A 26685-nucleotide genomic window follows, 5' to 3' on the forward strand; every position below is an offset into this window, starting at 1 on the left:
CCACTCTTGCCTGGTAGGGTGAAAAAGTGCTTTTGGGGACAGGGTAGAACTCCTTGAAAGAGCACCAGGTGGGGGAGAAAACTAGTTCATGATAAATTTGCAGCAGAAGGAAAAATGTGATGCAATGTGATTTCTTTTCTACGATGTTGTCGAAGTGCGGTCAACCCCCCCCACCTTAACCAGGGTTAGGGACAGAGGTCCCCTGTGAAAATCAAAAGACGCTAATAAAGAAATTAGTAATTTTTCCCCTGGAGAAGAGGTCTCCAAGATTTTCTAAGTCTTCCAGCATGAGTCTGTGGTCAGTCGCATTAGAAGACCATTTTTTTATCGTGTCAGAAGCAAAGTCGCTTCTAGTGTGAGAGAATTGGCCATCTACAGAGGCATTGCCCAGGGGACGCCTGGATGTATTACCATCCTGCTGGGAGGTTTCTCTCATGTCCCAGCAAGCTAGAGCTGACAGATGGGAGCTCACCTCATCTTGCGGATTTGAACTGGCAACCTTCAGGTCAGCAATCCAATCTTCAGGTCAGAAGTCCAGCTGACTCAAGGGTTTAACTCTTTGCGCCTCTGCATCTCCATGGAGGACCATGTGATGACTAGAGAGGTGCTCTCTCTAGAAATCTCTAGGTCTTTCAGCATGATTGGAGGAAATTGGTGATAGAATGACACTGGAGCACCTAGAGATTCCTAAAAAGAATTTTTTAAAAATTAAACCCATGAATAATCAAATCTGCAAAAGTCAAAACGGCAAATGTTGAGGGATGACCATATCCTGATGCTGGAATCCCCTCCAAAAGCTGTTGGATTTTAACTTCCCTCTATTCTACATATCATAGCCAATGCTACGATATGATGGGAGTTGTAGTTCAGGAATATCTGTAGAACCACATGTTCTCTGTTCTTGTCCAAATCTGTATCTTTTCTGTAAGGATTAACTATTGAACATCTCTTAGTAACAGTGTAACATCTGGCTTTTATGCTGGCTTTAGCTGCAACAGTATAAACAGATGTTTGGTTTGTTACAGTTTAATAAGCTTCGTAAGACATAGCTAGTGAGATGTGAACTGTTTCACATTGCTGTTGAAGAAAAATTCAATTATTACCTGGCCCTCAATGTATTAAAACAAGCATCATTCCTGAAGACTTTGGTCTTGGCTTAGCCTGATATGCATCCAGACAAGGGTATGGAAGACAGAATGAATGACTCCACACAGCCTCTTGCTGGTGTTATCCTTTACTGAGGCACATGCAAATATGGAAGATGTTATGTGTGAAATGCTGCCGAATTGTTTTTAGATCAGTGGTTCTCAGCCCGTGGGTTCCCAGGTGTTTTGGCCTACAACTCCCAGAAGTCCCAGCCAGTTTACGAGCTGTTAGGATATCTGGGAGTGGAAGGCCCAAACATCTGGGGACCCACAGGTTGAGAACCACTGCTTTAGATCTTCACAGATGATATTCATGCTCTTATTTTTGAGTGACTTATTGGAAAAGCTTTGTATCAGTTCACAGTTCATTATTTGCCCAACAGATAAAGCAGGTTTATTCCCAGTTTTATGACAAACTGAATTAATTCCTGCCTCATTTTAACTGATGTGAGCAATGCTGAAATGTCATTTTGGGAGAAAGGTGGGGCATAAATTCTTGTAATGATAAGATGAGGATGAGGTATGAGAGAAAATGAAGAAGGAGAAGGTGGTGGTAATAGTCGTAAGTCAAGGTGGTGGTGCAGGTTGTTTTTTATTGCACTGAAATGGCTTAAATAAATTATTGTATATACAGTGTGTAATATTGGTTGACTAGCACTCAAACTCGAAACACAGGCGGGCAGCCAGAAAATTGGGGTCCAGCCAGATCTAGTTTAAATCATAACTTTCATTGGTAGCACGTTGTATTACAAAGAATGGGTTCTTCCCAAAGCTGGGAGAAGTTTCCCTTTTGGATGACCCATAGGCATGCCAGGTAGGAGATTCCAGAGTGTGGTTCTGAGCTTTGAGAATGATCCATTTAGAAGGGTTTATGATAGAATACAGCCAACTCTCCATCTCCACGGATTCTGTATCCATAGATTTGGCCATGTCTTGATTTTTTTAATCCAAAAAGCAAACTTTGATTTTGCTATTTTACTATGCCATGGCATATAATAGGACTTGAGCATCCACTGATTTTGGTATTCATGGGGTTTCCTCGAACCAAATCCTAGTGGATATGAAGAACCTACTGCATTTTCTTTATACAGTAGAGTCTCTCTTATTCAACATAAATGGGCCAGCATAACATTGGATAAGCAAAAATGTTGGATAATAAGGAGAGATTAAGGAAAAGCCTATTAACATCAAATTAGGTTATGATTTTACAAATTAAGCACCAAAACATCATGTTTTACGACAAATCGACAGAAAATGCAGTTCAGTACACGGTAACATTACATAGTAATTACTGTATTTACAAATTTAGCACCAAAAGATTGCAATATATTGAAAATATTGACTACAAAAACATTGACTACTAAAAGGGAAACTGCGTTGGATAATACAGAACGTTGGATAAGCAAAGGTTGGATAAGCGAGACTCTACCGTAGGGTATGTAGAAGATCCTATGTTCAGTTCTCCGGTATCTCCATTAAAGAATCTATTAACAAGTGATATGAGAGCTCTTGCCAGTGAATAGACAGTACTGGGCCAGAAGGAAAAGTAGCTTGATTTGTAACCCTTCCACATTACACAATTACAGCACTATTATTTCATTTTAACTGCCATGACTCCCATCTTCGGATTTGCCATTTAGGGAGCTGTACTTAAAATTCTCAGCTAGACAATTGTATCGTTTCACTAAACTACAAGCCCCAGAATTCCCTGGGATATTGCTTTGACACTTAAAGTGGAATCATATCACAATAATTGTGTAGTGTGAAAGGCATATGATATAAGCCAATTTCCTAGGCTCATAAAATATGCTTTTGACAACACTACTTTCCCTGTTAACCTTTGTTGTTGTTATCCATTTCTCTCTCTGGAATCTTCTTCTTTAATTCTCTTCTTCTTTCTGCCTTATCCTCTGCTTAGCAACTACTCCTGCCTCCTTCGGGAAGCTCACCTCATACTTTCAAGAATCAGGCAGCTAGGTACAGTCACGGGCTTGTACCTGCATGTTAATTTGAATCTTGCATTTCTAGTAAACACTGCTGTAAATGTGTCTCCTGAGACCCATACTATAACGAATCAGTCTTCACTCCCCCAGGCCTTAGAAACACAGTTTTGGCAATAGTAGCAAAGACAATTTGAGGTGTAAGGAGGAGGCTTCCAGATGGAAAGCTCTCTGCATTTTTGGGAAATTGTCTGAACCTTGTCTCTAAACATTTAATTCCTCCTACACCGAAATAGTAGGTTTTGTTTTAATATGAATGAAATGTGAGTCCCTACAATGTTAAAAAAAACCCAGCAAATATTAAAAACTGAAATGATAGGAGAAGATGCAGGCAAAAATAAACACTACACATTAGACCAGTGGTTCTCAACCTATGGGTCCCCAGGTGTTTTGGCCTACAACTCCCAGAAATCCCAGCCAGTTTACCAGCTGTTAGAATTTCTGGGAGTGGAAGGCCAAAACATCTGGGGACCCACAGGTTGAGAACCACTGTGTTAGACTGAAAGGGGGAGCCTGTTCATGGCTGAATGTTGTCCCTACATTACACCAAACTGTGGAACCTGTGTCTCAGTTGAGTCATTTGATGCTATAAAAGTCATGGGTCTTATGTAATTAAAAAAAATCACGATGGTTAGGGAACAAAGCTTTCTCCCGGCTTCTCAGATGGCACTTAGGGGGGGAAGGAGGTTCACAATGCAGAGATCAGAAAGAACCAAGAAGGGCAGGAATGCTTTATATTTTTGCTGCCCCCATGCATGACATCATAGTTTATTACATTGTTTGCAATGGTTTCTGGTCTTCTTCCTCTGGAGACCATCTAATGCAATGGTTCCCAACCTGTGAGTCCCCAGATGTTTTGGCCTTCAACTTCCAGAAACCTTAACAGCTGGTAAACTGGCTGGGATTTCTGGGAGTTGTAGGCTAAAACACCTGGGGACCCACAGGTTGAGAACCACTGATCTAATGTATATCCCCTCCCTCTCAGTGCAAGAGGCCAAGCATTCCCAGGATCCGCCTATTGACTTACTTAAGCAAGGACCTCTTTATTGATCTAAACCAGTGGTTCTGAAACCTGTGGGTCCCCAGGTGTTTTGGCCTACAATTCCCAGAAATCCCAGCCAATTTACCAGTTGTTATGATTTCTGGGAGTTGAAAGCCAAAACATCTGGGGACCCAGAGGTTGAGAACCACTGATCTAAACTAAAGAGTGCTGCAGGTTATTTAAATGTCTGTCAATTCATTTAAGTTTGTCACTAGCACTTGAAATGTTTATTGTAATTGCGTTTTTGTATTTTGTTTAAATATGTTAAGATATTGGTTTTTGTAATAAAACCCCCTTCATTTAAAGTAATATGTCCCAAAATCTCATCTTTCAGGTGTTTTGGATTTCCCTGATAATTGTCCAAGGCAGCTGAAGCATCTGGGAGTTGAAGTGGATAGAATCATAATGAAATAAGTAAATTTGAGTTGAGGAATCTAAAGTTCATATTGGATAAACAATAAAATTTGCAGCTCCTATGATTGCGTAAGGTGCACACACAGTTATTTGTTACACTCTTTGCAGTCTTCAGATCATCCTCCATCCATGAGCCCTTCCACACAGCCATATAACCCAGAATATCAAGGCAGAAAATCTCACAATATCTGTTTTGAACTGGGATATCTGAGTTCACACTGCCATATATTCCAGTTCAAAGTAGATAATGTGGGATTTTATTCAGTTGTGTGGAAGGGGTCCATGAGGGGTTGGGTGCATCTTGCACTTCATTGTGTAGCCCCTCAGTGCTATTTGCATGGATTTCCCCATCCTCAGAATAGCATATTTAGTGTATGTGTGGAAAGAGTTACCAAGACATGGTGTATGTATGAATGTGAGATTTATTCTTTATGCAGCTCTAAATATACGAGCTTTGCTCAGAAGGAAAACACCTACCTTGGTAGTATTGTGTAAAATGTGTAAGAACAATTTGCTCTGATCTTTAATGTCACCCAGTTTTATGTGTGTTGAAGCTGAAAGCATCATTGTTTTCCTGGCCTCATGGTTAAATGGTGAGGTTGTGCTGCCACGTAAGTGCAGTCATTGCACTTCTCTTTTTAAATTACGCTTTGTGGCTCAAGTAGTGGAACTTCCCTGACCTTTTCTTCAAAAGCTTGTGCAACAGGAACTTGGTAGCAAAGCAAAGTGAGAGGCTGGGGGAGGAGGAAGAAATAACATCCAAGCTTTCTCCTTGCATTTTGTTTTAATGCCGGAACTCCTTCACATATAATTTCAGGGGGTTTCCGAAGTTTGTGTGTGTGTGTTGACACCTGCTAGTGGTTCAGGTTTCAAGGCTTTCTCAGGGAGAGAAAAGTATGCCAGCTAGCTTGATAATACGTACAATGGCCCAGCAGAGCAATGCTCACTTCAGTTGTCTGCCTTCCAGCATAGGATTACAGGTTAGTCAACACTGTGAAGAGGGAATCTTGAGATAGTATGGAATTAGCCTTTTCTATTCTGGCTATTATTTCCAAGAGAAAAAGAAATACAACATTTGTATTGAGATTTTTTATCGAGGGATTATTTCATGTTTCCAAATAGTCTGATCCCCATGTTCCTTTCTTTGACTGATCCTCATGTTCCTCCCTTTATCGAGGGGAAAATATCCTCAGCTGGGGTTTCTCCCTGACTCTTGATCACTGTCTCTAGGAGTGGCTTGCATTATCTGACCTGTTTGAGTGCCATTTTCTCCTATGGGAAGTTTCTACGATAATCATTTTTTCAACATGATAATTAAACTTCAGTTTTCCACTCTACTTCTCAGTTGTACTATCTTTTTGCTGCTGTATTTCTTTTCATGTAGTTCAGGAATATCTCTAGTTAAATGATAGTGGCATTGAACATGAATAGGGAATAATTATACTTGGAAGCTAAGTACTTCTATACCTGTATTTACTCAAATCTACTGCGCCATCAAGTGTAAAGCGCACCTCAATTTTCAAAACCACACACAAAAAAAACCCCATATTTGGGTTGCTGGGAGTTTTCCGGGCTGTATGGCCATGTTCCAAAAACATTCTCTCCTGATGTTTCACCCACATCTATGGCAGGCATCCTCAGAGATTGTGAGGTCTATTGGAAACTAGGCAAGTGGGTTTTATATATCGTCTGCCTGAGGCAAGTGTGAACGTTGTAGTTGGCTAGCTTGATTAGCATTGAAAACGCTTGCAGCTTCAAGGCCTGGCTGATTCCTGCCCAGGGGAATCCTTTGTTGAGAGATGTTAGCTGGCCCCGATTGTCTGGAATTCCTCTGTTTTTAGAGTATTGTTCTTTATTTGCTGTCCTGATTTTAGAGTTTTTAAAAAAAATAATACCGGAAGCCAGATTTTGTTCATTTCCATGGTTTCCTCCTTTCTCTTGAAATTGTCCACATGCATTTGGATTTCAGTGGCTTCTCTGTATTGTTTGACATAGTAGTTGTTAGAGCGGTCCAGCATTTCTGTGTTCTCAAATAATATGCGGTGTCCAGATTGGTTCATCAAGTGCTCTGCTATGGCTGACTTCACTGGTTGAGCAAACACCTCCCATCAAAGGATTCCCCCATGCAGGAATCAGCCAGGCCTTGAGGCTACAAGGCTTTTCAACGCTAAATCAAGGTGATTAATTACAACATTCACACTTGCCTCCAACAGACAAGAGTTCTTTCTCTCACCTTGGACCTTCCACAGATATATAAACCTCCCTTGCCAAGTTTCCAGTATACCCCACAATTTTTGAGGATGCCTGCCATAGATGTGGGTGAAACATCAGGATAGAATGCTTCTTGAACACTGCCATACAATCCGGAAAACTCACAGCAACCCAGTGAGTCTGGCCATGAAAGCCTTTGACAACACAAAACATATTTGCTGGCAAATGTAGTATGCAGCTGCAAAAAGTACATTCTTTGTAATTTGGCCAACAAAGATGTGCATTACAGTTGTTTCCTACTTAGAACTGCTTACTTAAAAACCAAAGTGTTAGGACACCAAATCTTTCAGTAACTGAAAGGAAAACCAGAGAAATGAGTAACCTTTTCCTCAAGGAGCCTCTTCTGTTTATCCTGCCTTAGCTTCCGTGAGTGAATGTATGCTATAGAATGAATGCAGTTTGACATCATTTTAACAAGCTCTTTGGTGCCTCCCCAAACTACAAAGCCCTGGATTCCATACACTGAATAGTGGTATTCTCAGTGTTATCAAACAGCATACATGCTTACAATATAGGTGCATTCTAGGTAATTCCAAAGTTTGGGTGAATCTAGATTGGAATTAATGCAGTCTGACATCACTTTCACTGCTATGGTTCAGTGCTATGGAATCATGGGGGCAATAGTTTACATGGTTTTCAGCCTTCTCTGCCACTCATAGGATTGCATATTACTGAGCCATGACATCTAAAAGTGGTGTCAAGCTGCATTAATTCTGCAGTGTAGATGCACACTAGGAGGGATATGCTGGGATCCTAGACTTTGGCCTCCAAATCTACTTAGAGCTGCAAAGGGGAGCCACAAGCAAATCTCACTGAAAAAGTCCCCTGACTTACTTGAAAGAATTATGGGGAATAATAATAATAATGATAATAATAATAATAATAATAACTTAATTTTTATACCCCGCCCCATCTCTCCGAAGAGACCCGGGGCGGCTTACATGGGGCCAAGCCCAGGTGAAAACAGACAATATAAAAACCCAACAATATAAAAACAAATCAATAAAACATATAAACAGTAAAACATACTTAGACAAAATCCTGGGTAGGCTCCTAAAAAAGAACTGGGCCAGAAAAAGTGCATATAGTGTAAGATGTAACTGGAGAAGAGGTAGATACCCGGAACTGTTATCCAGATAAGGTGCTTGGGAAGGCATAAACTGAAAACTATGTCCGATTAAAGGAATGAAGTGTAGTAGAGATATTGTAAGCAACAGGGCGATCCCTAACCATGGGGGCGAAAATCATTCACCAAAGGCCTGTTGGAAAAGCCAGGTTTTCAGGCTATTCCGAAAAGTAAGGAGGGTAAGGGCCTGCCTAATTACCCTGGGGAGGGAGTTCCAGAGCCGGGGGAGCCGCAATGGAGAAGGCCCTCTCCCTCGTCCCCACCAACCACAACTGCGAAAGTGGTGGGAGCGAGAGGAGGGCCTCTCCTGATGAACGAAGAGACCATGCAGGCTCATAGGGGGAAATGCGGTCACAAAGGTAGGTGGGTCCTGAACAGTTTAGGGCTTTGTAGGTGATAACCTGCACCTTGAATTGGGCTCGGAAAATAAACTGCATCCAGTAGAGCTCCTTGAACAGGGGGTTGACTGCACCCTGTAATTCGCTCCAGTTAATAATCTGGCTGCCGAGCGCTGGAGCAGTTGCAGTTTTCGGGCCGTCTTCAAGGGCAGTCCCACGTAGAGCACATTGCAACAATCCAGTCTAGAGGTAACTAAGACATGGACCACCATGACCAGATCCGACTTCATGAGGTATGGTCGCAGCTGGCACACAAGTTTTAATTGTGCAAAGGTCCTCCCAGCCACCGCTGACACCTGAACATCAAGTGTCAGTGCTGAGTCCAGGAGGACCCCCAAGCTGCAGACCTGCACCTTCAGGGGGAGTGTGACCCCATCAAGCACAGGTTGCCACCCTATGCCACGATCAGACGTACAACTGAACTGGAGGACCTCTGTCTTGTTAGGATTAAGCCTCAGCTTGTTCGCCCTCATCCAGGCCAATATAGTGGCCAGACACTGGTCCAGTATCCGAGGGGCTTCCTTGGATTTTGGTGGAATCCAGGGAAGCCTTCTTCAGAACAGGCCTCACTATAGCTTGTTTAAGGGATGATAGAAATTTGCCCTGCTCCAAAGAGTCATTGATTATCCTCACGAACCAATCAACTAACCCACCACTGGCCTGTTTTAAAAGCCAAGAAGGGCTAGGATCCAGAGCACAGATGGTTGCCCTCACCACTCCGGGGATCTTGTTCACATCACCAGGTTGCACAAGCTGAAACGAATCCCACAAGATCAAACAAACAGGTGCCTCGGTTACCTCTTCTGACATCAAGACCGGCGTCCAAGTCAGAGCAAATCTGAGCGACTTTGTCTGCAAAATGGTGAGTGAACTCGCTACATCGAGTTGCCGAGTCCTCGGGTGTCCATCCAACCTCGGGAGGGTGGAGGAGCTCCCGACAACCCGAAACAACTCGGAAGGTCTATTCGTTGCAGACGCGATGCGGGCAGTCGAGAAAGCCTTCCTGGCTGCCTGCAATGCCATGGAGTAGGCCTTAATAGCGGCTCTAGCCCATGCTCGGTCGGAGACGCCATGAGATTTCTGCCAGAGGCACTCTAGTCTCCTTCTTGAGCTCTCATCTGTCAGCTCTAGCTTGCGGGGACATGAGAGAAGCCTTCCAGCAGGATGATAACGCATCTGGGCATCTGCTGGGTAACGTCTCTGTAAACAGCCAATTCTCTCACACCAGAAGTGACTTGTAGTATGTTATCAAGTCGCTTCTGACACAATAAAAAATGGGAAAGGATTTGTGATGTTTTAGAAAAGATCAGTAGATAATGAACAATATTTGTTAAGGCTACTATTCACATGAATCTGTTATTCTCTCAAGACCATAGGGCAATACTGAATCCTGCCATCTCCTTTTCAAGATATGTGCTGTGATTTTGAAACATAGATGTGAATAGTTAGACTTGTCCCCAAATTTGCATATGATAAATTTGCTGTATGTCACTATATCAGGGCTTCAGTGTCTACTCTGCATGTCCATACTATAACGATTTGCATGTGAGGCGTAGATATTTGTAATGTCCCGAATAAGAGGATATCCTTAATGCAGCTTCACTAAGCCCTGTGAGCAGAGCTTTCCAAGCACTTAATGTTGGTGCCACGCTTTTTAGACATGCTTCATTTCACAACACAGTAATTTAGTTTTACTAGCAAACAGAGGTTAGACCAACCCCTTATGCAGACACATTCATAAATTGTGATAACGGAATGTATGGCGACACAACATCTCATAAAAACCTTTCATTTATATTTTTAAATGTATGATTTATTGCTCATTTCATATAGATTCAGAGGTTTCTTGTTACGTTCACGTGGCACACCTACACACCACAGCTGACACATTAATGTGTCATGGCACACCATTTGGAAGGCTTGCCCTAGAGGCTAGCTCCTCAGAAAGCAAGAGAAAAACATCACATCATTGGGATGTTTTGATACAGAAGAAGGCTGAGATCATGAGTTGTGATAAAGGAGTCCCAGCTTTTTCATCATTATCTGTGGCTTCGGGGATTTCTATGTTAAGTCATTAATGATATGAGATACTATATATGGTGTAGCTTGCAACCATGTCACCCTTTGTAGACTCAGTATTGTGGTGCCATTGCAGGAGTTGCTGGAGGAAGCTTCCCAGAAATACACGAGGCGGCTCTATATGTCAGAGATCACTAGTTCAGTGATGCAAATCAATGGGATAAATCCTTCCAAGCCCTGTCTGGAGAGGCTATGATTAGAACCTGGGCTATCTGCATGCAATGTATCTGCTTTAACACTGTTATTCCTATAATCATGCATTTTCCACAAAATTAACAATTTGACACAGCATTTGGATTCATCACTCTCTGTTACCATTGTCTGCTGCTTCTGCGAACTGCTTCAGATAGGCTTTCTATGTATTTCTCTGAACATGGAAGACATTTCCCTGTTTCTTTTTCACTTTGTACAACATGATTTGCTTTAAAATGTTTTCCTTTTTGGTAACATAAATATTTTCCAGTTCTTTCAAAGCAGTGCATGTTTCATTAAATGATCCTTTTTATGTCATCCCGGGGGTATTTTGTTGATTCAACTCATGCTAATTTCAGTAGTCAATGCAGAGTACCTGAACTTTATTAGAATCTTAATTTAATAACCCTCTTGTCATAGCTGTTTTCTTTCCAAGAAATTTAGGACAAAACAAAAAGCAAAAACAGAGTATTGTTTGCTACATCCCAGACAAAGTGATGAAAGAATACCTCGGGGTATTTTCAGCCTATTAAAATAAAATGTGGTATAGACATACTTCTCTGATAATTGAAGCTGTGTGGTAAAATCTGTCTTTTTCTGAAGTATACAAAGAGTAGTAGTCCCAATGGGATTTCATTATTTTTACCTCCTTGATATAGATTCTTTTCTAAGGGATTATATTTTTAAAAATAGAAATGGAAAACTTGGGCTGAATCTCTTTGTCTTGAACTCCCAATCTTGAATTTCTTCAAATAGTCATGCCTCCAAATAACTATGGAAATTTTGTTGTCCTATTCTGAAATTATGAAATACTTCTCCTAGAGCAGTGGTTCCCAGCCTTTTTTTGACCAGGGACCGCTTTGACCAGGGACCACTCTCCAACATTAGTACCAAAAGGGTTACGAATTGGTTTTTAGTCAACTTTAGATTTGGTTTGGTTATCTGGAGTGCTGATTCAGTGAATTGCATTGGATAGACCACATCAGCTCTAGTTTCTAATACAGAACATGCGCCATCCAGTGGTCACCATCTGCTTGCCCACAGAAAACCATATTTAATAATCTAGAGCTGATGTGGTCTATCCAATGCAATTTTCTGAATCAGCACCCCAAATAACCCCAGGAACAGGCATAATAACGAAGACACCAAGGCGCCTCTGCTTCCACATGGAACGGCTCCGCTCAGAGCGAGGGAGGAGGAGGAGAAACAGCAGTCAGGAGGCTTGTTGTCACACCTTTCGTGGGTAGTCAGCCTCTTCCCTCCCAACATCCTCATTGCCTCAGCACTGTAAGAGGGTTTTGCAAGACCCATCACTCTTGTTGCAATGGTATAGTAATTGTAAGGCCGTGGACCATAGTTTAGTCCTTAGGGACCACTGTTGGTCCACGGATCACAGGTTCGGAACCACTGTCCTAGAGAGACAACATACTGTAGTGTTTGTTATCCTATACTGCATTATTGAAATGCTTCTCCCAGCATGGTGTAGTGCTTTGAACATTGGACTATGACTTTGTAAACCAGGGATCAAATCCCCACTCAGCTATGGAAACCCATTGAGTGATCTTGGACAAGTGATACTGTCTTTGAGGAAGGCAAAGGCAAACCTCTCTGAATAAGTCTTGCCAAGAAAATTGTGAGATAAGTTTGCCTTGAGGTCACCATAAATTGGGAATGGCTTGAACACAGAGGCACTTAAGCTCTATTTAAATTATATTCTTGGCTCTGTCTTTTTGAGATGGGCCCCACTCAGTACTGGAATGTGGCCCAGGAGACGGGTGAACCAGCTTCGGCACAGTTAGGAAGTGTGGCTGCTAGCGTGTATTTGTTGGGCCTCAATGTGAGCTAGAACTAGCATTTTGAAAGCTGGTTCTGGCCCACAGTATGTGACTGTGTAGAGAAGTACCCTTTGTGGAAGAAATTAGAAGGGAGGGAGGAAAAGAAAAGAAACATTGCTGGTTGGGTTGGTGAAAAATGGGGTTTGAAGAAGTCGTGCAGCAGATTCTTTCTCTTCTCTGCTGAAAATAGGGGAGTAGGTGGATGGTTGGGTAACTACTAAAATTCTGGATGATATTTTTCTGCTTCATTCTGGTAATGCTTTTAAGTGCGGGCATTTAACATAAATTTAAATAATAATTTAATGAACCTAATGGATACACATTTATTTTTCTAAAGTAAACTCAATTGAATTATATTTTTAAATGCCTATTACGAAAATGCCAACCGTGTTCTGCTACCTCTCTGATCTATGAAACCTCTGAATACTGAAAAATTAATGAAAATTCACACTTAACGATAACTGTTTGCTACTTTTCAATTCAGGCGTGCCTGCATTGAAATGCAGTCCAAGGAATTAATGCACGAGTACATATATAAACAAATCAATTATATGTATGAGATCTGAGTAAAAATATATATATGTGAAATGTTGTGTTATCTCACATTGTCTGTTTTGCCTTGGTTCTTTTTGCTTTGAGTTCTGTTTGCTTTCATTTCTTCTCTGTGCACTGCTTTGAGATTTCATTTTAGATATCGTTAGTTGTAAACTGATTAAATTAATTAATCTTGTGATCAAATTAATTATTTGAATTTAAAAAAAGAAAAGTTAGACAACAATGTTAAGTACAACAAGCAATACAGTGTTCCCTCGCTATTTCGCGGTTCACTTTTCGCTCTCTCGCTGTTCCACAGGTTTTCAGTTAATATTAATGTACACATTTATCACGGTATTTTTGCTGTTTTGTGGTTTTTTTGTGGTGTGCAAAGGGTTTTGGAAGGGGGGAAAGGGAAAAATAAAGGGGGGCGGAGGGTAGGGAAGAGTTGGAAATAAAAAAATGGTTATTTAGCTTCCATTCTTCTTCTCTGCTGGTGTACTGTATATTGTAACTGCTAAAATCAAGTACAGACTGCATTGTAATAAGTGGTCTGTGGTTTGTTCTCCTCCACACATAGAATAAATATAGTGTCCCTTCTTCGTGGATTTTTCACTTATTGTGGGTGGTCCTGGAATGTAACCCTCACGATAAGTGAGGGAACACTGTACATTGGTTCTGTATTTTTAAAAATATATCAGTATTTGCTCGAGTCTAATGCACCATTAAATCTAATGCGCACCTCGATTTTCAAAACCCCCAAAAGTATTTGCTGGTAAATGTAATACACAGCAACAAAAAGTGCACTCTTTGTAAATTGGCCATTACAGTTGCTGCCTGCTTAGCATTCCTTACTTAAAAACAAAAGTATTAGAGTATCAAAGCTTTCAGCAATGGAAAAGAAAACTTTGGGGTGTATCTATGCTGTAGAATGAATCCACTTTAACTGTCTTTATTCAGTGCTATGGATTCATGGGGGCTGTAGTTTTACAAGACTTTGAGCCTTCTCTGCCAAAGATTGTGGGTGTCTCACCAAACTAAAAATCCCAGGAATAGGTAGCATTTAGGTATGACAATTAAATTACAGATGTCATTCCTCAAATAGGAGCCCCAGGTACTCCTGAAGCTGTTTCCCCAATTGCTTTGGCTCAGCACTGAGATTACTGTATGACATGAATCTAATGTGCACCCTAATTTTGGTAAGATGATTTAGCCAGAAAGGTGAGCATTAGATTCAAGTGTATACAGTATATAATATGGCCTGAATGGGGCTCTTTTTAGAGGAATAAAGCAGGGTAGAAATAATAATAATAATAATAATAATAATAATAATAATAATAATAATAATAATAATAAGAAGAAGAAGAAGAAGAAGAAGAAGAATGGATCTAGAATCTATTTAATTTTATATTTAATTATATATGAAATAATGGAGCCATGCCTCTTTGTATTGCTAAGCTGAGCACAAAATGTGTGCAATTCAATACAGTTGTATGGCAGAAGAAAAGAAAGATATAAATATAAGTTATTGGTAGAAATATCTCTTCCAGTATTTATATTTGACAGTCATAAATCTAGTGGTTTGATTAAGAATGGGGCAGATATTAACATAGAGAATTCTGAAGGAAATGAATGATCGAACTAATTAAATCACAGTTATCATTCCCATTCACTGGAAGATTTGTGTTGTGTTTAATTGACATTTTTAGAATATAAAACTAGTCATATATTTTTTAATTAAAATAGACACAATAGTTTCAAAGACAGGATCAAGAAGAATTCTAGTTATTAAGAGAAGATACATTCTGTGAAGAATTCATATAAATAACAGCTGTTCTTCAATAAAACTTGGAAAGGAGAAGAAGTAATTTTGAAAAATAGGATGTCGACTTGTGAATATAAAATGAAAATGATATATTCATGATACGTATTGGACTGAGGAAAAAGTAAGCAAGACATAAAACTATATCACATTGATAGAAACATAAACAATGATTGGGTTGATCAGTTAAGGTTTATGTTTTATTGAGTAATATTCAATAAAACAAACTGCTATTGATTAAAATGTAACATATCCTGTATACTCATGTATAAATCACCGCCCAAAGCCTGGGTCATCTTAGCCCCATGTCATTGCAAGTACTGTACCTTAACTCATATCAAGAAAGGAACTGTCTCTTTCTTTGAGTAGAGTGGCAAAAGGTGAGTTCACCTCAAGAGAACCTAACAGAATCACCAACCTATCTCTACTTTCTCTATTGCAGTGCCATTTCTTGCCCTTTTAAATGCTTTGGTGAGAAAATAGCCAGAAACGTCTGACCCTCTGTGATGATGCTAGTTCTTTCCCCTGTCTGTACAATAACCCTTAACATATCCAGGGGTTATATCAAAGTCCATAGTTTTGTCCCCCAAATCTGCCTTGACTTATAAATGAGGTCAACTAATATATGAGTATATACAGCAAATATGCTTACACCTGGATGCAATCCACTCTTTAGATGTAGAAATAATTGTAGTAATACCTGGTATCTGGAGGGTTTATTCATGATACAAACGGACATTATAAGGATGGGAATCGAGTGACCTTCCAGATGTTGTTGGAGTGCAACTCTCAGCATTCCCAACTATTGGCTATGCTGCCTTGGACTGCTTGGATTTACAGTCTATCAGTATCTGTGGGACGCTTGATTCTTGTGATGGCATGCCCGAGCCTTTGGGAAAACTATAGTGTCTGGCTTTACTCGGGGGCTATCTGTATACCTTCTGATAATACCAAGACCCTTAATACACAGATGCACTTCAGGCAAGGTGAAAAGATAATCAAATGAGTTTACTGAAAGCAAAAAGAACAAAGGGCTAACTTCACCCGGGACTATTGTAAGATAGCTTAAAACAATACATTACGAAAGGAGATTTTGCTGGTTGCAGTCATCTCTCTGGAATACTTGAAAGTCTTTTGCCTCTGATGTAAAGCGATGGATTATAAGCTGGTGCTTATAAACTGTCTTGATTTTCTACTTTGTGAAACTTAGACTGACCACAAGCTTCTGTTGTCACTGGGACAAATACAGAGTTTAGTGCTAAGGATGTCTGTTTTGGATTGCTAGGCCTATGATTTCCAGACAATGTCCAGGCCTCTAAACACTGTAGCTCTGAATCAGAAAGAAAAGAAGTCTAGCAAGAGGACTCTGTACAGGCAAATTGACTAAACCAACTAAGGCTGGCCTCTAGGGGTTTTTTTATGCTCCACCCAAAAACTAATACAAATGGAGGTATCTATACTATTGGGAAAACTGAAACAGGGGGAACTAAAGCAAAGGAGAGGAAAAGGCAGAACCGAGACTTCACAATTCTCAACTCCATCATACACCATTGCAATTTACATTTGGCTGTCTGTTACCAATGCTCAGCTGTAAAGGGATTCTACTGTCCAGTTGGTATCTTCGATGGATTGGAGGCTTCTTAGACTAACTCATCTTGGTATCAATGGAAAAAAATCAATAAACTTCAGATGTCTTGCAAATTTTTGTATGTATGCCCCTTTCCACATTCATAGGTTTATAGAAAGAAACAATGCATTATTTAAATGCTGTCTGCATATTCTTGGTGTGGTATGTACATGTTCAAAACAATACAGGGATTTAACTTTTCCAGAGTCTTTAAGTCCACCCAGTTTCATGATGCCAAGGAATCTGTTGGCCTCTGCATACTGACAAGGTTTACTGGCTGCTGTGTTGAGGATGTAGCCAGAAATGCAGATTTCCCAGAAAATTTGAAAGCTGGAAGGTATTGCATTGAAATCTGATTTCAGTATAACTGAGTTGTGATTGCCCGTTTGAATCCGCAAGATGGGGTGATCTCCCATCTGTCAGCTCTAGCAGGGACATGAGAGAAGCCTCCCAGCTAACACATCTGAGCGTCCCCTGGACAACATCCCTGTAGACTGCCAGTTCTCTCACACCAGAAGCGACATGCAGTATGTTCTCAAGTTGCTTCTGACACGATAAAAAAAGCAAACAAGACTTTAAACATATGCCATAGTAATTGTATGTACTTAATATATGATTTTAAAAGTTCCTATAGTAGCTCATGTAATTTGACCTTAACCATTTGATTAGGTAAAACATTTCAGTAACACATTTTTAGGTTTTTGGTGTTGTGTTCAAACAAATGTAATATTTTACTTGGAAATATATTTTTATTGGAGCAGTTAAATTATTTTAATACATTATAAGTCAATGCATATACATCCCTCAACTACTTTTAGACATTGTAAACATGCTGGTTGGAATTCAGTGTTGCATGAGTGTACATATGCTCACACTATGGGATAGTCCTATCACCCTTGTCTACTTTACAGCTTCCAGTGCCTCCAGACATTGCTCCAGAAGATTTGACACCTCAAAACTGTAGATTTTTGAGCAGCACTTTAGGCTAGGTCAAGAGAAAGCAGTCTTTTCCCTGATCCACTAATGATGGGAAATATTGATTCAGTGTGTGTGTTGTGTGTATACACGTACCTTCAACTTTGAAGGCTTCAAAGTTGAATTTCACAGGGCTTTTAAAGGCAAGAAATACTCAGAGGTGTTTTGCCAGTTCCTTCCTCAGAAATATAGCCTACAATACCAGTATTTCTTGGTAGTCTTTTATACAAGTACAAATCAGGGCTGACCCTGCTTAGATTTCAAGATCTGATGGGATTTAACATCTTTATGGCCTCTCTGAGCAAGCTATGTGTTTTAATAGATGTACTGCCTGCGGATAGTCAGCTGTATTTTTTTTTTACAAATGCGTGGTCGTAATTTGATGGAATTATGCATTGTTAAATTGATTTTTTTTAGTCTCATGGAAAAAATAAGCAATGGAAAAAAAGGTCACCCACCTTCATTGAATATTTCCAGTTTAATAATACGATAAGAAAACAACAAAGTCCTTTCTTCCTCTTCACTCACACTTTGACTTACTATAAGAGTAAATGCCTACAGCCACTATCAATCATAGGTGAACTTGTTTTCAACCTTGGCCATGTGAGAAGTAAATTCGTACTTTCTGAAGTGTAAGTTCAATCTAAGTACAATAGTAAAATACTTTGTAGCCTTATATTTCAGGCCTGAGGTCTTCGAACCTTTCACTTCAAGTCTGATTGTGCTTTATAGTAAGGAAACAGAAAGGAAGTCATTATATATAATCAAAGTAGTAGTAATTGTTCCTGGACCACATTTAGGAAGTTTTCCTCCAATAGCCTCTTAGTTTCAAATCTGACATTGAGTCAAGCAGTGGATAGTATAATGGAAGGATGCCAGAGCTGTAGGCTGTATTTCAGAAGGAACTAGCAAAAATACCCCTGAGTATTCCTTGCTGAAGAAAACCCTATGAAATTTGTGGGATCATCATAAGTCGGAAGGTGACTGGAAGGCTCATGCACACAAACACAAGAGCCTTATACAATAATCTTCCCCATCCATACATCTGAACCTGTGATTTAAATACCAGAATCGGTGAGAATCTGAAGTACAGAGTTCACCATACCCTGCCCAAAAAGAGAATCCAAATTGTTAGCATATCAAGAAGACTGATCTAACCTCTTTTGTGTCCAACAGGAGCAGGTCTTTTAAGGGCAGCGGAATTTCATTGTCTGTTCAGGAGCAAGCCATGGCAAAATACTTTGCATAACAACAGGGATAGCTGTCCCATTGAACACTAAACCCCATTGGTGTCTATGAGGACTGTAACTGAGCTCACAGGGCAGTGTAGACAATACCATTGTCCTTGTTTATCAGAAGTCTCCAGTGGATATCTTGCCTTGCCAGCTCTGACTTCTAAACATGAAAGTAATGCTGAAAACAATTACATATATGTTGGTTTTTCCTAATTACACTATTAACAACATTTGAAAAAATCTGTTCCTGGTTTGAAAGTGTTATTACTGTTTAATTGTGCAGGACTTTCTTTGAAGTAGTTGTTATACTACAGTTTTTGTAGTTGCCACAAACTATGTTGAATTGGTTGAGACACAATGAGATATTCATTGAAAAATTATAGCAAAATGTTCTGCAAGATGTTCCGCAAAAACACAGTTTTTGCAGTTTAATAAACTTATTCCATGTTTTTATGATTGAACCAATTAGGAAATGATTTTTTATAACCCAGGAAAAAAAATGTGTTACATAGTGTTATAGTATAAGTTGGGAGCCACTTTCATATCTCTATCTTATATTTTATATCTCATATCTGAATCGTATTTATTGCTTATGCATTTTTATGAGGCGTGATCGTCCATTTTCCCTGTGGGGTCTATTTTATTTGTTTTTTTAATTTGCTATTTGTTTGTTATTATTTCTAGAGTGTTGTGTTTTTATGATTAAGTATGTGGTATTGAATGTTTGCCTTTTGCTCTGGAAGCCACCCTGAGTTCCTTTGAGGAAAGAGGGTGAATTAGAAATAAATTATTATTATTATTATTATTATTATTATTATTATTATTATTATTACTATTATTATGAGTAGAAATTACAAACCAACCTTAAGAGTTTTGCCTTGAAAACCAAATGTTTTGAATAGCTTATAGAAAATTTTGTCGTCTTTAGTGCATCAGTAGTAAAAATTTCTTCACTAGAACAGTGCTTTTCTCAAAGAAAAGGTTGCATACAGTGCATAGAAATTGGCTGTTTCCAAACCAGAGTTCCCAGAGTTTAGCCTTGGTGAGATACTTTGGAAGTTCTCTGTATGAGTTGAAGGGAGTATAATATTTCAGCAAATGTATGGCTACATTTAAATTTGTTTAAAAGGTTCACATTGGTTGTAAAATATGCAGTTTCTGATTATTGTTCTTGAATTCACCATAAAGAAATAAGTGTAAATAATCCAGATTCTTTTTGTTTACTTCTGTTTGTGTCTGTTTAATATCTGGAGCTAGTATCATCAAGATCTGAACTGCCAGCTTTCCCTCCTTCTTTACTTGATAGCATCTAGTGACCTCGACATTTAGGCTATTTAAATTTTGACCTACAACGATGTCATATCATGATATTAAAGTGGATTATACTTGTAATCTTAACTTTTAATCTTCTGTGGTGTAGCAAAGGTATCATGTATATCATGTACATGACAAAAAGAAGCATTTCATACACTCCTCTACTTTAAATATATATCTTTTTTGCTGCTATGTTTCCATAGAGTCTGATAAAAGGGTGGGGTTGAAGGGGATCGATGAACGAACTGGAAGAGATCATGGGTAGCAATTCTCTCTGTGTTACATGGTCTAGGGCAATGTTAATAGCATTCTGTTTAAAGTACTGTACAAAATGACTCAGATATTCTGAGAATAGGCATGTGGTTTTCCAAATAAGCTGCTACTTATAAAAGCAAGAAAGAGCTGATCTCTTCTATCAAAATGAGTAAAAAATGGTGTATAAACCACTCTCCAAATTAGTAGTAGAATATGTAGCTTTGCCTTAACTGGTGCATGATATCTTACCTTTTCCTTATCTCACACACTATTGTTGATTGCTCCAATGTGCATAAATTGGATTAAAGTGCAGTAGCTGATAGCTATCTTTGTTTACTTTTGAAACAAAAGCATTATTAAGACTTAGACATTAAAATAATGTATAAGGAAAATATGTACTGTGAGAAAAAATAGGAGATGATTAAGAATAACAAAAGGCTACAGATGTTTGCTTTTTTTGGTTATGTTTTTGTGGGTTCAAGAGCATTGTTTTCTCCAGAAGACACTTAGCAGCCTTCCTTTCACCTTGGAATAACTGGTTTCAAGTGGGTATTTGGACTTCTTTAATCTAGTTCCATGAACTGAACAATAGATATAGATCATAAACTTCAGTCAGATAACCTACATGAAAATGCTACATAGTAGCTATGGTGGCTTCCAAAAGAGTAGGGGACATAAAATGAAATAAGAAATTATGGTATTATTTTGTCTACAAAAGCCTGCAGATAGACTTCTGTTAATTTTCTTGCTGGCTCATGTTTATTACTGATGACTGGGCATAGTGAAATACACTATTTAATTGATGAGTTTCCATAATAATTGTAATTGGTTTTGAATGTTTACAATGCGTAATACTTATTTATGTCTTATTTTTGGACGTTGTGCTTTGTGTGATTTTCGTCTTGTATTTTATGTTAAATGTGCTTTGATTTGTATTATATTATTGTTGTGAGCTGTTTCGAGTTCTGCTAGGAAGAAAACCAGGATATAAATAAATTATTATTATTATTGACACAGAGACAGAGTATGATACAGCAAACGAGATGTATATGCTGGATTTCATATCACAGAATCGCAAGTTGAACACTTCCCAAGCATTTAGGATTGTGTGATGTATTTTCGGATGGTGCGTGCAGATCCCAGTAAGGTGGCCTTTTCAGTTGACAGATCGTAATTTTGTCAATGTTTATTGTTTTCAAATATTGGCTGAGATCTTTTGGCCCGGTACACAGTGCACCAATTACCACTGGGACCACCTGTACTGGTTTGTTGTTGTTGTTGTTGTTGTTGTTGTTCCTTGTCACAATCACAGTAAATGGTGTCTGCCTTCCTGACTCTGATATTTCATGTTTGTTTTACTTGTTATGTTTATGTCCTACCTTTCTGCTAATGAATTCAAGGTGATATGCATGACTTTCATTTTCCCCTGTGTTATCCTCATCACAAAGTAGGTCAGATTGAAAGAGAGTGACTGAGCCACTATCACCTAGGGAATTCCTGGCTCAATGAAACTTGAACTTGGATCTGTCAAGTCCCAGTCCAATACTCTAATCACTACACTACACTGGGTCTCATATTAATGTTTTATCATTGTTATTGAAAAAAACCCCACAGTGAAACATTGTGAGGGCTGTGTTCTTCATACCTGCCATTTGGTCCTTAAACTTCTACATATTTGGAGTAAAGGGAGAGAGTTGTGACCAAAGTATCAAGGCAGTGACGGGAGAAATGTAGCACTTCTGCAGCATTGGGGCAAGATGTCCAGGGGTCACCTTGACGCAAGGGAAGATTGGTATCTATCAGAGTATAGTATTGTTCTTTCCATCCCCAGTCCCAAGTGCAATACCATAACAATTATGACTGTCTGCTTCCATCTGTTCACTTAAAAGCTAGCTGGGGAAATACTGTCCTCTGAAGTTGGGAGACCAGAAAGAAAGATGCATTTAGATTTAATTGGCACAAGGCTTGAAAAGGTATTTAATTGATTTATCTCACAAGACTGAGAGCTTGAATTCTTCTCCACAAAAAAGGTAGTACAAGAAAGCTTCTGGACCTATTATCATCAATCAGAAGTTTCATTTTTTGCAAACTTAAGGTAAAGGTAAAGGTTTTCCCCTGGCATCAGGTTCAGTCATGTCCAACTCTGGGGGTTGGTGCTCATCTCCATTTCTAAGCTGAAGAGCCGGCGTGATCTGTAGACACTTCCTAGGTCATGTGGACAACATGACTGCATGGAACACTGTTACCTTCCCACCTATTGACCTACTCACATTTGCATGTTTTCGAACTACTAGGTTTGCAGAAGCTGGGGCTAACAGCAGGAGCTCACCCTGCTCCCTTGATTCGAACCGCCAACCTTTCGTTCAGCAAGTTCAGCAGCTCAGTGGTTTAACCCGTTGCACAATTTCTTCATAATGTGAGTAGGGGGAATTAGAGTGCGCCCAGGCAAATTATTGAAAGACACCAGGCAGAAGCGAAATAATGTGAATTAGAAGCATCTAAGCAAGACCCTCTCTTCAGGGAAAACATCTATGTATGTGTTTGCTGACCCGGCCCGTCCAATAGATGCCAGTGTCAAGGCTTTGTGAACCTGGACATCAGAGAGGTATAAGCCACTTCTCAGTGGAGTCCCTGAAGATGATTCTGAAGTCCATAGTCTTTAATTATAAGCCACTGTAGTATTCAGCTCCCAGAATTGTCCAGCTGTCTCAGAACCTTTGTTTGGCTATTGTTGATCCTTGATTTGGCTGCCTGGTGCATTGAAGTCCTTCAAGGCCTTGTCAAATCTTGTTGAAGTACTACAAGCCTGGCTCCTTGAGATAGGAACCAGACCTGCCGCACCTGAATAATTTCTGCCCTGATATGGTTGCCTTGGAGCCCCCGGTGGCACAGCTGATTAAAACCACTCAGCTACTGAACTTGCTGACCAAAAGGTTGGTGGTTCGAATCCAGGGAGCAGAATGAGCTCCTGCTATTAGCCCCAACTTCTGCCAACCTAGCAGTTCGAAACATGCAAATGTGAGTAGATCGATAGGTACCGCTTCTGCGGGAAGGTAATGACGCACCATGCAGTCATGCTGGCCACATGACCAGGAGGTGTCTATGGACAACGCTGGCTCTTCCGCTTAGAAATGCAGATGAGCACCAACGCCCAGAGTCAGACACAACTGAACTTAACGTCAGGGAAAACTTTAACCTTTACCTTTTTATGGTTGTCTTGGTAGCCAGCCAAGGGTTCTCCAAGAAGTCTATCTCGGCCTCCCCTGAGACACTGCATCTTGGTGGCATTTGGGATGATGTCCTATTTGAATCTGGCATCTATAGTAAGGCACTTCCAGTATAGAAGCTACTTGTCCTGGTTCTCAGAGGTCCCTCGCTGCATCAACTAAGTTTCCTCAGTTTTTGCTGTTCTTGAGGCTTTATGTCTCCCTGTTCTCTCCTCACAAGGAGCTGCACCTGAGGTGTCCAGGCCTTCTTTTTAGCTGAAGGTGAACTGAATTATCTTAATAGAGTGACAGCGGACATGGTAACATTACATAAACTTCAGTTCCAAAAAAACAAAAAGAAAACCCCAATTTTTAAACTACTCTTTCTTAAACATACTGACATTTGCATATACAGAAGTGGAAGTGAGAGAACTATACTGATTGTGACTTCACATACAACATGGAATACAACTTTGTATTGTTTTCTGGCATGTTTGTGTGTAAAATTATTTATATTTTGAATAGCAGGGTGCAAATTGGAATCCAGTGTGGTTTCATATATTTATCTGCAGTCATTTGTGGTACAGTGCAACTTGCCGCAGACAACTGTTTTAAATGCATGTTTAATTCATGCGGTGTGTGGCTTGTGCATGAGAACCTCACTTCCAGAACATCTGGGGAAAAAACTAAGTAGCTGAAAGCTGCATTTTGCAGTTGGCTGTTTTCTGAAGGAAGAGTTGACTTCAGTTGAATGTTATTGCAGTCTATCTAAATTGATCCTATTATGTACCTAATTCTTGTGCATCCATCCCTAATTTAGTTGGCTGCCCTTCTCTTGTTAGACTTTGTAAACAATACCATGCAGGTTTACGAGGTAAAAAGTCCTCCAGTGTTCAGTGGACCTGAATGCAAGGATTGCAGCCTAAGCCAGTGGAATAAAAAATAGGGAAGGGAAAAATTAAAATATTATCTTCTTTCAGTATCTACAGTAGCTCTAATCCAGAGATCCTGAACAGCTGTATTTATTACGGTCTTACCATTTATGTGTTTTAAATGTAATTTTTTATCCCGTATTGTTGTTTTAATTGATATATTATATTACTGTTTTATCTTTTTTATATTGTGATTTGTATTATGTTACTTACATTTTGTCCTTATGTTGTTTGGGCCACTGCCCCATGTAAGCTGCCCCGAGTCCTCGCGGGGAGATGGTGGCGGGGTATAAATAAAGTTTTATTATTATTATTATTATTATTATTATTATTATTATTATTATTATTCAGCAGGCTATGACTTCAAATGTATCAGAAAAACTAGCAAAAGTATCTATATGAAACAAACCTTCACAGATGAGAATCTAGTCCATAGTGCATGTGAAAAAGTAGGCTTCTGTCTTGGCTTTCACATGCTACAATGCACTGGTCAGCTTTTAGGGTGTTACAAATCCTTTAATATTACAAAATGTGAGAATGAGGCAGGTTGGAAAAAGTGTCTTATATGCCACTCCTTTACACCTATTTTGTATGAGCTCTCATATTCTGAATGCATTTCCTATGGATTAATATTGATGAGTCAAAGAATCTACCTCTGAATGTACTTGGGACAAACAGGCACATGGGTATCAGATACGTTTGGTTGAAAGCAAGCTTAGTGATGTTTATGGCTCATTTTCTTGAAAAAGGTACCAAACAGACCAGCAAACCTATTGGACTGGTGATAGTTGCATGGTATTAAAGTTGATTTTGTATCTGAAGTTCCTTTTGTAACATTTTATTAATTAAAACAAGTGAGTGTCCTACCTGAATACAAATTGGAACTAAAAGTCAGATTTTTCTAATAAAAAAATAAAAATACATTTTATGCCCAGGAGCCCCCGGTGGCGCAGTGGGTTAAGCCCTTGTGACGGCAGGACTGCTGTCTTGGAAATTGGGTTGCTGACCTGAAGGTTGCTGGTTCAAATTCAACCTGGGAGAGTGCAGATGAGCTCCCTCTGTTAGCTCCAGCTCCCCATGTGGGGAAATGAGAGAAGCCTCCCACAAGGATGGTAAAAACATCAAAACATTCAGACACCCCCTGGACAATATCCTTGCAGACAGCCAATTCTCTCAATTCTTTTGCAGTTTCTCAAGTTACTCCAGACACAGAAAAAAATGCCCCAAAATTGTAGACAGTTGTAAAAAAATAAATCAGACTTTGGGTGGTTCTACATGGCCACTTTATCCTGGGTTTGATCCAGAGTGTTGAATTTGGGATTGGCGTTGGGGTGGTTTGACCACAAGCTCCTGGGCAGCTTCTTTTTTTTTTTCATGTTAGGCGCAACCGGAGTTGCTTCTGGAGTGAGAGAATTGGCCATCTGCAAGGATGTTGCCCAGGGGACGCCCGGATGTTTTTTGATGTTTTACCATCCTTGTGGGAGGCTTCTCTCATGTCCCTGCATGGAGCTGGAGCTGATAGAGGGAGCTCATCTGCACTCTCCCCGGGTGGGATTCGAACCTGGCAGCCTTCAAGTCAGCAATCCAACCTTCAAGTCACAAGGCTTTTATCCCCTAGGCCACCGGAGGCTCCTCCTGGGCAGCTGTGGAGGTGGGAAGGACTTTTATCCACACACTGAACTCATTTGGTGCACCTGGGTGGCCACCTTACTGTTCCCCTCCTATTCTCATCATAGTTCTGTCCACCAGGCACTATCCATGTCTCATCATTTGGATGTTGGTAGGGGTGCCAAAGCCAGAGTGATGGTGGGTGGGTGGGTGGGACGGAGAATTACCCCCTCCTTTTCCTTTCCATTAACTGCTTGCTCTTGCACCCTGCCCAGTGACCACCGCTATAGTGAGAAGGGGGCTGGTGAATACCATTCCATGTCCTTGGGTTTCCCAAACAAGTGAAACACGGGATGACCATGGGAAGAATTGTAGCCAGTTCGATCTCAGAACCAGCCCAGCTGCTTAGATCAACCCAAAGTTAAGATTTGCTCTGGGTTCTCTGCGTAAATTCAGGGCAACACGCAACTTTCTTAATGCTATCCATGCCCCCCCCCCCCCCCCATTAACCTGAATCAGCTCTGCTTCATGCAGCTGCTGCAGAGCTGATTCGCCCCTTTGGGACAGTCAGTAGATGTACCCTTTAACTAACAAACAAGCTTGAGTAGTAAAACATAGTTTAGCTGTTTCGTGGACATCCACAAAAACAGCCAAGTAGAATAATGTACATTGTCA

The 26685-nt window shown here is 39.9% G+C and overlaps 1 protein-coding gene across 5 annotated transcripts in view; it reads left to right on the forward strand.

Annotated features, from left to right (window-relative positions):
* The window catches only part of hivep1 (HIVEP zinc finger 1), a 132153-nt gene that overhangs the window by 35047 nt on the left and 70421 nt on the right, over positions 1-26685 (forward strand). The window lies entirely within an intron of this gene.

This window comes from Anolis carolinensis, chromosome 4 (genome assembly GCF_035594765.1).
Source record: "Anolis carolinensis isolate JA03-04 chromosome 4, rAnoCar3.1.pri, whole genome shotgun sequence".
NCBI classification, from domain to species: Eukaryota; Metazoa; Chordata; class Lepidosauria; order Squamata; family Dactyloidae; genus Anolis; species Anolis carolinensis.